Source organism: Alosa sapidissima, chromosome 17 (assembly GCF_018492685.1).
Source record: "Alosa sapidissima isolate fAloSap1 chromosome 17, fAloSap1.pri, whole genome shotgun sequence".
NCBI lineage: Eukaryota > Metazoa > Chordata > Actinopteri > Clupeiformes > Clupeidae > Alosa > Alosa sapidissima.
The window spans coordinates 17756132-17769433 of record NC_055973.1 but is presented as its reverse complement, the minus strand read 5'-3'; the positions used below and the strand labels follow the sequence as shown (position 1 = coordinate 17769433).

Here is a 13302-nt window from a genome sequence, read left to right as displayed (position 1 = left end):
TACATGTAGATGGATATTCGGATATATAATCAGCAGATTGAACATTCTCAGATAAACCAGCTCAAAGGAAGCAAGTCAAATCGAAGTCATCATTTAACCCATGTGGATGTAATGTTTTGAGGTAGTAGATCCAGCACGCTTCACACTGAAGGATCATCTGTCCTGTACAGCTCCTTCTACGGGTAGAAGAGACTCTATCTATTCCTAGATAGATTTCTAACGTCATTGTGTATGGTTTGCACTAATGAAGGTCTGAGGACCGAAACGTTTGTACATCACCTCACTTGGTAGCACATTGGTTGATGGATTAAACACTTCTTTTATTTATTTTTCAACGGCAAACAATGGTGTGCAAGTTTTTTTTTCCTTGGTAGTCTACTTTCTGATCACTCAACAATAAGGAGGTAACCTTCTAAAATGAAGTTAATTGTTTTACATATTATCCTAACACAAACAAATGTGTTTATGATTCATTGATCAAATTTGGCTTATCAAATTGGGACCACTTGACAGCAAATTCCCTGGCTGTTTTTTGCTCCAATCTGCCTCTGACAGACTGAGCCATTTCAGATGGTACATTTGTTTCTGTGTCTGTTCACTCGAACTGAATGTCTATTAGTAAAACATGAGTAAGGGATGGAGGAAAAAATGGCATGTCAACGGCCAGCAATTTTAACCACAACATTTCTTGGACATGACATTTTGGAAAGGATGGAAGTTAGAGTTGGCTGTAAATGTCAGCTGACACTGTCACCCTTTCAGGAGAGTTCCATTATCAGCATCATAGTTGGCCCCACAAGACTTCCTTTTTAACATTCCATATGTTATCTTAATGCAGAGGAAGTAGATGGGGGCCCAAATAGAACGTTCAAGCATTGTTTTTGTTTACCTTGTTGAAAGGGTCCATAGCACAAGAGCACAAACTTTATTCAGGAGGATTCCAATGATCCAAAGGCTACTCATTATTATTATCATCATCTCCATACTGTAACTCATGTTGCTACTGTACTTGTTACAATTAAATGCAAATAAGATACCAATTGATCTTTATACTTCTTGCCCTACGGGCTGCTTTTTTTGTTTAAATTGCAGACAAAAAGTGTTCAAAGACAATTGGGGGATGTCAAGATGCTGTGTGAATACAGATGATGATCATTCTCTATACTAATACCACTGTACTAATTAATGTGGAAGGTATTAAAGAAAGTACAGACATGTATCTTCTAATCAGGTCACTTCTTAAGCCTAATGTTTTCCAGTCTCTTGTCCATCTAGTATATTCAGAGTTCCTAGGGGTGCCGACACAGTGTAATGAGATGAGAGCAAGTTTGCTTGAGGAACACCAGGCTTGTGGTGGGTTTATTTCATTTCTGCAGAAAATCCATAATATCTCAAAAGACTAAAGTGTTAAAATGAAATGAAATCAGACAAAAAAAGTCATACTTTTCTGTTCTTTTTCCATATACTGTATGTGTGAGTTTTGAGAAGGAGAGAGAGTGTGATGGCAGATGTTCCGTGATATCCAGTCTATGAGATTCTGGGTTCCATGGGCGGGCAGAGCATTGGTTGTCGTGCCTGCACACCTAGGAAGTACCGACTATTAACCAAGGTTTATCCATTGATTTTGCAAACTTTCTTCAGGTATAAGGTTAATACACAGGCCCAGGCTATACATGGGAATGAATTTATTTAATTAATTCTTCTTTCTTATTCAATCACAATCTGATTCTGAGTCATTATAAAATAATGTTTCATAAAATAATATACAGGTGAGGTCAATACACGGTTTTGTTTGTTTATTTGCATAACAACACTGCCCTGCGGTTTATAGGCGAGCAGATAATACTCAGGAAATTATTGTACAAGGAATCTGAACGGTGGAACTACAAATGTCAGTGTTAACCACAAAAAAAGTTGAATACTTTTTGGATTATGATGGGTTGCTCATCAAAACAAAGGTTATTGCACAAGTATTTCCAACCAGTTATGTGTGAAAAATGTATGTCTGTCTGGTGTCAGAATTAATAGCCACCCCACCAGCCAATCAGAAAAAAGTATTTCTTCTCTCCGGTGTAACCTACGGCCTCTCGGGGCTTATTGCTTTTCAATTAACTCTAATCACCATCCAAACAGCATTTGTTGCTCTATTCAACCAGAATGTATGTTCCCCTTGTGTCTCATTTGGTTTGGTCAGTTATTTGAGTTCAGTTGACCTCGTCTAGGTCCAGAGACACTTTAGTTATATTATTCTTTACTTGAAGATTTTGCTTTTTTTTGCTTTTTTTATTTTGCTTTTTTTTTATTTTGCTTTTTCATTGACTCGACTTTTTGTGAATGCTTCTTTGAATGTCTATATCTGTGTTCTGACAGCGATACTTTACTCTGCTGAATGCTTCTTTGAAAGTCTATATGTATGTGTTCTGACAGAGATACTTAACTTTCCTGGCTGATCCCTCACATGGAACTGGACAGGGCAGTAAAGAACCAGACGGCTGCATTACAGTTTTGCTGACATGTCCAGGTGGAAAACTTAATTCTGCCATCACTGTCAGGTTAAGAATTACTTACAGTTAACTATTTTGCAGCTGTGCTGGAGAGGCAGCAAGTGGAAGGCATGCAGAAAAATAACATCTGGCACAACTTCATGGAACCATCACCACACACAACTCCAGATGGCTCTAACTTTTGTTTTGAAATATATAAGGATTAAAAATTAAATAAGGCATTATAAAACATCATGAGCGTATGTATATCCTTGCGTGTGTTTCCTTTTTTATTCTAAATTCCCGGGCGTACTGAGAGAAAATGTGAAAGGGCAACGTGAACCAAAGACACGCTGAATCAATACTGACACTGATTGTCACTTTGTATGCAAATGTCCTCTCAGGGCTGACTTTTTGCTCTTTGCCTTAACTCATTTTCCAAGTGACTGAGGAAAGATGGGGTGAACTTTATTTATTTTGCAACAATACAAAGGCCTTCTAATCTTTGTACTGTAGTACATGTTAAGTACTGGCATTTACTGGCAGTGCACATGTCAAAAGAAAACACTTTTATTTGCAGCACAGTGTTTTGTAGTATTTATTTTCTGAAGTGTTGTTGAGTAGCTACTCCAAGAGGCTGCACTAGGTACAACGTTTTGAAATCAACAAACAGCACAACATACAAAGCCTGAAGCAGCCTTTGAGCTACAGCAGAGGTCTCCACTAACTGACAAAAAAAACAAATAGATTGATTTTATCAACAATCGAAGGGTAGAAAATACTACAAGAAGTTTGATTTGTGTGCATGACAGAATGCTGTTCCTGTCTAAAGTAACCTTTTCATGTTTGTTTGTTTGTTTTTGTTTGTTTGTTTGTTTTTAATGTTGTCACCAAGACAAACAAATACATTCATTAATTGTTCATATATCCATATATCAGTTCAGTGTGCACGGAGCAAATTCTTACCGCATCACTAAAACCGTGCAAATAAAAAATGATAACCCCAGGGTCACAGTTCATAAATAGCTGCAAGTAAAAAGCCTTTCCTCATTGATTGAAATAATACCTCTGATAATGCCAATGTGAAATACACACATACACAGCCTACAGTCTCATAGTAAGAGGGTGGTAGGTGTGAGAAGATATTTCTGGCTGCTATCAGAATAAAACATTTAACAAGCAAACTTTACTGCCTTGACCCAGAAGTTTGGCTTCTGCAAAGCTCAATGCTGTCAGAGCAAGGTTGGATTAGCCATTACAGCAAATGTAAAAACACAAGATAAGTCTCCTCAGAGCATAACCCTGAGCGAAGTAGAGACATATACAGATGTTGGGAAATTGATCGTTAGCTGTGGAGTCTGTTGAAGAAGACGTTACTGTAATTAAAGCAAAGCTCTGTGCTAAAAGGCGTGAGCTCTTGTCTACTTTGTAATGTGAAGCAACATGAAAACCAACCCGTAAAGAGTTCCCCGTCATAAAATTTCAATGTGTCATCCAGCAAACAGTGAAATATCCGGTGGGACAGAGTGGTGGCTACATAATTTCCAATTAGATATTCTCAGCACATAATTAATTGATAAATAGTTCTGGATATGGAAATGTGGAAGTCATAGTCAGCGTGTTACTTGATCAATTAAATAATTACCTATTTTGATTGCATACCAAGGACCAAGAGATAAATCCATGATATCCATGTTGACCTATTCGCTTCTTTTGAGCAATAGAGAAATTAATATATTCATATAATCTGTACTGTGGATGCATTAAAATGGCATGATTTATGTAAATGTATGTATGTATGTACATGTATATATATTTTTATGCATGTGTGTGTCAGTAAAGGATAAAGGGGTCTGGGGCTGGGGCTCTGAACCCTCATTGTGCCTTTAAAGCGGTCACAGGAAAATTAGTAGTCACCACCAGAACCTGTGTCCTCAGCTCTCCCTAGCAAGTCTGTGTGGGTTGGAGCAACAACAGTGCTTCAGTTGGATGCACTGATATCGTTAGCAACTCCGTATCTTAGTAATTATTTACATGTGTAATATAATTAAGAAACAAACAAGCATTATATGTGTAAGCATTTTTCAGCACATGGCTCACAGCAACCAATACACCATTAGTTGTTTGTAAGGTGCAAAATATTTTTAGGATTGACATCATGATCACTTAAAGGGAAATCTAAAATATGTTTCAGCACAGACAGATTCCCCTTAGTAGCTATGATAATAATGGGAAAGCATTCTGTGCACAGCCCCAGACAGCATCCTGCCTAAAAATATGTATGAAAGCCAGTGGGGGGTTTGGTTTTGAAGTGCATCTTGTAGTGGGGTAGAGAAGGATGCATCATTCGTTTATTCACAATGGTGCAGAGGGCGAGAGAAGGAACCCATAAGAGAGTAAGAGAGGGGGTGGGGAGAGAAGGAGAGACAGGGAGAGGTCATAATGCAGCACAAAGGAGCTAAAAACAACAGCAGCAGACACATCAGCACAGCTGTCCCACTACTCCATCACTATGCAAGATTGTGCAGTTTTTATTCATGCAGTCAGCACTGTTTCGGTGATCAGCCCCAGGCTCCGGGGTGTATAGGCCACATACAAGAAAGCCTGAAATATTTAGAGGGTTTTTCCATTTAATTGTTTTATTTTACAGTGGTACAGTATTTTTCTGTCCACATGGAATGATGAATAAGGAGAAAGGAGACAACCAACCAATATCAAAAGCCAAATACTGTCTGTATCAGAAAACAACCCTTACAAACTACAGTATAGTCATATCCATTGTGTATACTGTAAACTGCAGGACAGTGTTTTATGCAAAAAAAAAAAAAGAAGTATTAACCGCAGTGCCCAATAGCTCAATGAATCAGATTCAGATCATGCTTTAATCATGAAGAAGTAGGTAGAAGAAGAATGTATAGCCTGTTCCTGTGTATTAACCTCATATCTGAAGAAATTTTACAAAATCAATGTATAAGCCTTGGTTAAAGGTCAGGAAATTGCACTAGGTGTCTGACAGATCAGTTAGAAGACAATTAAATGTATTAAATTGAGCTAATGCTTTAATGGAATGACCTGTCTTTGGGGACATTTTGGGGGTGAGGGCTCAACAAGACATCAGGATGGAAGACCAGGGCTTGGTCTTATCAGTCAAAGGGACACCATCAGGGTTATCACAGGAAACATATTTCCGTGTGATATATAAAGCAAATTACCACTGGTGCCATAACGTTGCGCCTGTAGAAGAGGTTCATTTGTCTTTTCCCATCACAAGACAGCAGGCAACTATACAGATTAGAAAATGGCTGCATTGTGTGCTTGTTTGTTGTGTCTCATGCCATCATCATCATAAAACACTGTGGAATGCAAGAACTGCTATGAACTGAATAAGTCAAAGCACAAATTCAATGCTATGGTGAACCTGGACATTTTCAGTTAAGCTCTTTGTTGACCCTGATGTGCCATTGAGATCTCCTCATCAAGCCACCAATGGTGCATTAAGCCCTTCAGAGAGGGCTGACTAAACGCACTATGGAAAAGACATTCAGGGCCATATTTGCAAGTGGTCTGTAGCTTGTGGAACTAGTCAACATCTAAGACTTAAACACGTGTCAAACATAGCTTCCACACATCCCAGAAAGTGGCCCAACTGCATATTCCAACTGATACAATAAGTTTATCAATCAACAATTAATTCATTGTAATAACAAGCTTTAGTTATTACAATATTATTCTGATTTTTTAATGTTTTCCTATGCTTGTATGTACATAAAAAAATAAAATGTTAGTTTAGTCTTCATACTGTAGAGTTATTGCAAAGCCTCACTGGATTTCTGATGCTGGTGATACAACATAGCTGGTGATCATAGGGACCTACAAAATATTGCAGATATGCATAGCCTACAAGGATTCAGTGGTGTACTAGTGTTGTTCATCCACCCTTCCACATCGATTTCTAGCATGATGTGGTAGCTCCTTGGTTAGCCTGAAGGATGTCAATGGAGAAAAAATAATATAAATGCAAAATTGCATTATTTTATTGTACATTGTGCTCCTTGTAGACATGCATTTCTTCTGTCAGAAGTATCTAGGATCATTGATCATATCCCAGTAAATAGATAAAAGGGGGGAAAAGCCCCTAAAGAAAGTATCTAGGATGCCAGTTAGTGAAGACAGAAAATGCACTTTTGTTTTCCTCCCTCATAACTCTTTCGAGAGAATGTCTGTTGAGGTCCACTATATTTGTGGCAGACGCTGGGAAAATAGAGATGTGCTGTTGAATGTGTGTTGAGCACACAGGGACATAAAACGAGATGTGTGTCGTGATTGCCTGACTTTCAGCTGTGACAGTGAAAAACCGCCATGGGAGAAAACATTCCCCACCATGATGAGGTATATGAGCGAGGATACAGACTTGGGGGGATGGAGGGCACAGGGTGGGTTGGGGGGGGGGGGGGGGTATTAACGGAGCCATGAGGTGGGAATACATGTGTGAGGGCCTGAGGGTCTATTCTCATGTCTAATTAAACAGCACATGTCACTGCTGTTTACTCTCATATTTGAAACAATTCCTTCAGAATCAGGGCAACAGTTCAACCCTGTCTTCTGGGCAAGGGTGGTGGAAGTGGGAGTAATTATGAATACGACTAGATACAGTTTTTTACTTCTTCGCGTATCTTTTTTTCTCTTATCACAGTCTCTAATTTGTGTTTCCAGTTTTGTCGTTTCGTACTGAATGCAAACATCAACACTCACTGGCCCTTCTACCGCAAATGATTAGGCTCTTTAAAAACATGAGGATATGAAGCAGTGTTTATGCAAATGCAATGCTGTAACTTGAGCTAAAGTCCTACTTTGCGTTACAATTACCACACATTTTCCATGCTCTTCAAACTAAACATTGACACTGTTGGACAGTGGCCCCAATTTAATGAATCTCAACAAAAACAATTTGTATGTAAATACCTAATGAACTTTCACTGCAAAGAGACAAACAACTTGTAACAAACTATTGATAGTAATTTACATAAGCTTGCATGTCCCATACTTCTGACATGATTGCGTGGTGAACTGTATAGTAGGCTATGCTGTCCTGATAAGCTACCTGTGTACCAGAGAGAGTCCTCATCATGTTTGCACAGCTACAAGAGGACACTCCAGGACAATGATATCAGCAGTGTCCTGCTGTACCCCTCATGCACACTCATGGGAATAAAACAGATGAAAACAAACAGCTTTTAAAGTCAATGTTTCTGCTGTCTCTCTGCATGCCACTTATTTCACTCCTGTATATCACACGTAAACCTGTGTTGATTTCTAGATTGTCCTCCTAAGAGGCATAATTTTAATATAATTTAATTAATATCTCTCCTGAGCTTAACAATAATGAGTCATGTGTATTGGAATATTTGTTTTGCCGTTTTCTTGTGTAGTGTGATGATATCTGATGATGGCAGAAGTACTCAAACCTCATCACTCCTCAAGTAAAGAACTGAATTATCAGAGGAATTCCAGCAACTATAAAGGACATGACCGTGTTGACATGCCCTTTCTGTGTGACACAGATACTAAACAAACCCATGGAGAGACATAAAGTATTAGTGTGTATGGTTGATACCTCATGAACTGCTTCACAACTGTGAGCCATTTAAAAGTGAACAGAGCACACAGAAGTGCATATGACAAATAGATGTACAAACATATCAGCAGAGTGCTCTGATTGTTTAGAATACCTGATTCCAATCACAGCTCTATTCCTAAAATAGAGAACCTTAACACGTATGTCACTGCACTGAAATTTGATCAACGCTTAGACTGTTTACCAATGTTTGCCGGTTGACATTTGCTGAAAGTGGCCTTTAGTAAAAGTCACAGCATAGCCGTGGATAGCCTTGGTGATGAGGCAGTGTGTAATCTGTATTTTGTGTGTGTGTGTGTGTGTGTGTGTGTGCATGTCTCTCTCTCTCTCTCTCTCTCTCTGAGGCAGTGTGTAATCTGTATTTTGTGTGTGTGTGTGTGTGTGTGTGTGTGTGTGTGCGTGCGTGCGTGCGTGCGTGCGTGCGTGCGTGCGTGCGTGCGTGCGTGCGTGCGCGCGTGTGTGTGTGTGAGAGAGAGAGAGAGAGCAAGAAATAGAGAGATAAGATAAATATATGCTCTGTGTGTCATTTTTCTGTGGTTTGTATAATTAGTAGTAGGACTACACATATTGATTTTGATATTGTTGATCTTGATAGTCTTCATGGAAATTGATATTCTATTATCAATACAATTGAAATTGATATTCTTGTGTATTTCCACTATATGCTATATATTGCCATCTGATAGTAAGTGACAACAGCAATACCATGACTTAATAAACTGGAGACACCTAGAGTTCTGATTTGTAGGACACACAACACAGCAGACAATGTGTTAAGTCCATCATGACATGACCTAAAGCTAATTTCCTTGCTAGGCAAAATCACTTTGCTTATTTAATACCATTACACCGAGGGTGGGTCAGCACAACACTCGGGTGTATCCGCATGTAAATGAGGTGGTCCGTAAATGAATTACTTCAACCCCGCACTATTTCTGTGAAACTTCTAAGAAACAAAGGAGACCAACTCTCATTGACAGTCAACCTCCACCATGGTGTTCCTCTAGAAGTGCTACTAATTACTCAATCTATTTATGCTTGATTGTTCCCAGTGTCAATAAATTAGCAAATATTGGTATCATTGCTTGTTCTAACTGAGTGGTCACCACACATTGCAGTGGGTTTGGGGTGCACGTTGTGGTTTCCAATTAGAGCCCTAAGTCAATGGACACAAAATGCTCTGTATGGCTACAGAGGAAATACGCATAAAAGTCATGTATGTAGTATTGTTGTATGTTCAGTGATGTTGAAACTGGGATCAAAGTTTTGAGTTTAGCATGGAGTGAAATTTTTCAGTGGGGAATCAAATTGCCCACTAGAGATTGGGGAGCTCAAGACGCTCAGACTCAGAGGTCCAGAAGCAGAGCTCTCTCTAGCTCCCCCACAAATTAAACCCTGATAATATGTATTTGTAGAGCATTTATCAGGACCTGCTATCTGGCTCACTCTTTCACTATCTTATCTCCTTTCCCTGCCTTCTTTGGAAGGCAACCTCTCCTAAAAAAACTGTTTCTCCTGTCTTCCTTGTGTTTTTAATCACAATCTAAATAACAAGCCCATGAGTTGGTATTATTTGATAAAATCAGATTCTGAGTCAGATTACAGTGTCCACACATCACGAACAACCTATATTCAAACACTTGCTTTCAAGTTGTGCAGCAGACCTCCAATCAAAGATCTACAATATCCCATTTTAATCTATATTGATCCAAATAATATTTGTGATATTATCAATATTTTTGCTAAAGATTTTTTGCAAACTAATCTATTTGTTGTGAGTAACACATTGCAAAGTGATGCAAAAGACACTTCGAAATCCTATTTCAATAGCCAGAACATTCAGATTGAAGGCCATTATACAGAGATTTCACAATAATCACAAGATGCCATTCCCTTGTGTAAACAGAGGTAACAGAATGCATGCATCATTGTGCTGTTCAGACTATCATCAATCAGATCAAATCTGAAAATTCTATAAATCAGATTAACGTGTTAAAGGGTAGTTTGCCCTACATCCCCATTCAAAAAATTCTTCCAGGCTACAGTAGAAAGTTAAACAAGGTAGCAGAAAAATAACTAAAAGAAAAGTACTCAAAAGATACTGTAGCATGTATCCTGGCTTCTGACAGTGGACTATATATGCCATAGAAGGCTGATTCAGCCAGCACATCTACTTCCTGTGGAGAGTCAGTAACGGCATCTTCTATTATATTCTGCTCCTTGCATGTCCACTCCGACACTAAACATCTTGTTTATGCCCAACAGTGCAACTCTTTATTCAACTTCGACACAAGCATAGGTTCTTCCCAGGAACAATGCAGGTCATGGTCCATCGGAAATGCTTGTGCTGGCTGAAAAGTCTTACAGGAAGTGCATGGCATATAAGCAGTTGCCGACAAAGATTCAGGAGCGCTACGATTGCTGATTAGAGCTAAAGATAATGGAGCATTCCCCAAAAAGAGGAACATTAAGAGGAACATCAACATTAAGACAAGTCAGTTTAATGGCATGCCTATGTAGGCGTAAGGTTACTGTAGGTCTATGTTCAACTTCCATGAGAAGCAGCTTGTGGAACGAGAAAAAACCCCATCAAGAATAATGGGAGTATTTCAGGCAAACTTTCTATATTATGCAGTAAAGCCGTTCCCTTTGATTCCATTTGACTCCAACACTAAAGTGCCCCCTCTCATAATGAAATACCATAAACTTCACAGTGAGAGAGCCAGTAATGTTATTACTAACTGAGAAAATGTAAACTTATATACAGAACTCAACAGCATTGATTGATTTTGTGATATTGAATCACATATTTATCTCACCTCAAATAAGAGTCAAATAGGCCTACAGGCAGAGGATTAGAACAGGCATAGACGCCAGTCCTGTGAAAACACACAAATGACTCATCACCCACTCGGCTTTCTATTTGGGCAGTATGCCACTGATAAAGGGGAAAGAGTGTGCTTGTTTCACACTTTCAGAAATGGACTTCTGGGTACTACACCGTTTATTGCCAATACTGCACCAATTTGTTTGTGAATAAACCACAAAGAAGTCTTGAGTTTTGCAGAATTTCAAATAAATTACAACCTCCAGCCTCTGAGCTTCGTTCTTTGCAGGTATAACCCTGATATATAAAAGCTGGAACAATGTCTGAGAACTTAACATTAATTATTCAGAAACAGATGATCTCTTTAAAATTCTATGGAATCAATACAGCTATGGCTTTGCCCTAAAGCCACGGAGCAGACAGCACCGAATACCTGGCTTGCACCAATGAACTTGTCATATGATTCCTTTCCAACTCAACTATCCTGACAACTTAACAGAATTTTGTTGAAGCAAAGATTAAAGAAACTGTTTTTTTTCCCTGATCTGTTACCTAGCAACTCACACGTTCGAAAAAGTTTGAAACCTGTGAGAATGTAGTGTCCTTATACTTCAGAGAAGCTAACAAAATGTATGCAGACTGAAGCCCTGGAGTGGATCCCAGAATAATTCATAATAAGAAAATCAAGACAAAGGTCAGCATTGATTGGTCAAAGGTCAACAGTAACTGCAAACTAAGCAAAATCCTGAATTTATCAAATTTGTGCTGTAGGCTACTTAATATTATGAATGACAACTGCTAATTTAGACACTGTGCTTCAAGACACTGTGTTTCAACCAAGCTGCATGCCTTGCTTGTGATAGTTTCTTCCTTTCAGCAAATGTATTCTTGGGGATACTGCACCATCCTTCATGATAAATCTATACAAGACTCAAAACCTACAGTGTACTGAAATCACCATACATCAGGTTCAGGCTACACTGGACAAACTGCTATTGGAATGTCAAACAATTCAGAAGTAAGCAGTGATAATTTAAAATTTAAATGTGTGTGAAAATGAGACCATAATCATTTACCGAAACCAAAGAAGGTTTGGAACTGAACTAATAGATAGAGATAGATAGATAGCTATTTTATTGATCACCAAGGGGAAATTTAAGAGAATGCAGAGAAAGAATGTGTGACTGTTATGGGTGCAAGCTTTTAAGATTCCACAATGATCTATTTGAGAACTTCCCCACCCTTCAAGAAATGTGGGAGTGGTTCACAAGGATGAATGGCATGTCAACTTTGATTTAGCTAAAGTTAATTTCTTTGACTCCAGGCTGTATGGTATTTTTGTTTTATTTTATCTGTCTTAATTATTTCTACAGCCACTACAGTCTCTAATATTCAAGTATGAATCAGACCATAACTGTGAGTCATTTTGAGAGTAACCCAGTTGAAACTGATTGAGGATGCATTGAAAAGACTTGTTGGCCACTGACTGTGTATAGAACCCATTTGAAAATAAAGTGTGAAGGCCAAGGTCAGCCCTGTTTTCCACTCCTGCCTGCCTCTTTCTTGATGTGAGTGAGTGTTCTGCCCTGAGGGTTGATGGGGAATGCTCTGGAGTTACTGAAACGTGAACACAATGGAGGGAGGCATCTGACTCAACCAGGAGAGGAAACATATTATTAGGCATCCAAACATATAAATAAATAATCTTTGACCCATTGAAGTTTGTGTTCTGGAAATCATCTTTCTAAATAATTGCTTATGCAACATCATGCATATCCTTCATCCATCTCCTTTTTTAGATACATCATCATAAAGGTTTTATCATCATCACTTTAAACTTCAATGTGTAATCTGAAAGTGTTATGCAATGGCATTACTTAAACCAGCTGCTGCGGAGTTTGGGTTTGTAAAACTTTTTTGGCAGGGTCACATGACTGAATGAGATGGCAATATGCTCATATCAACATGTAAACAAGGCATTACTGTGTGCTCCTATTCATTTCTACATATGTTATGTTATTACTAATCACTATCCATAAAATAGAATGGAATCCCATAGGAAAGTTTAAGCCTTCAAAGATGGATATTTCATAACTAAGGAGACCTAAATGTAATCTCATTATTGTTTCAATTATGAGTTAATTTAAACAGACATATTTCTTCTAAAATTCAATAGCAAATGAGATTAGGTACTTTATTGTAAAAAAAAAAAAAAAAAAAACACCTCAACAAGATCTCCTTAGCCACCACTCTCCACAACAGTTTTGAACAGTCTTCTTGTCATAGGGTAGTTAAATCTGAAATGCAGATGTTTTGCTCTGCACACTTTTGTGTCCTGCCTTTGAGTGGGTACTGTG

General features: G+C 38.4%; 1 protein-coding gene across 1 annotated transcript in view; it reads right to left on the bottom strand.

Annotated features, from left to right (window-relative positions):
• LOC121688772 (cadherin-7-like) overlaps positions 1 to 13302 on the bottom strand; it is a 70269-nt gene that overhangs the window by 44719 nt on the left and 12248 nt on the right. The gene's annotated exons all lie outside the window — the stretch shown is intronic.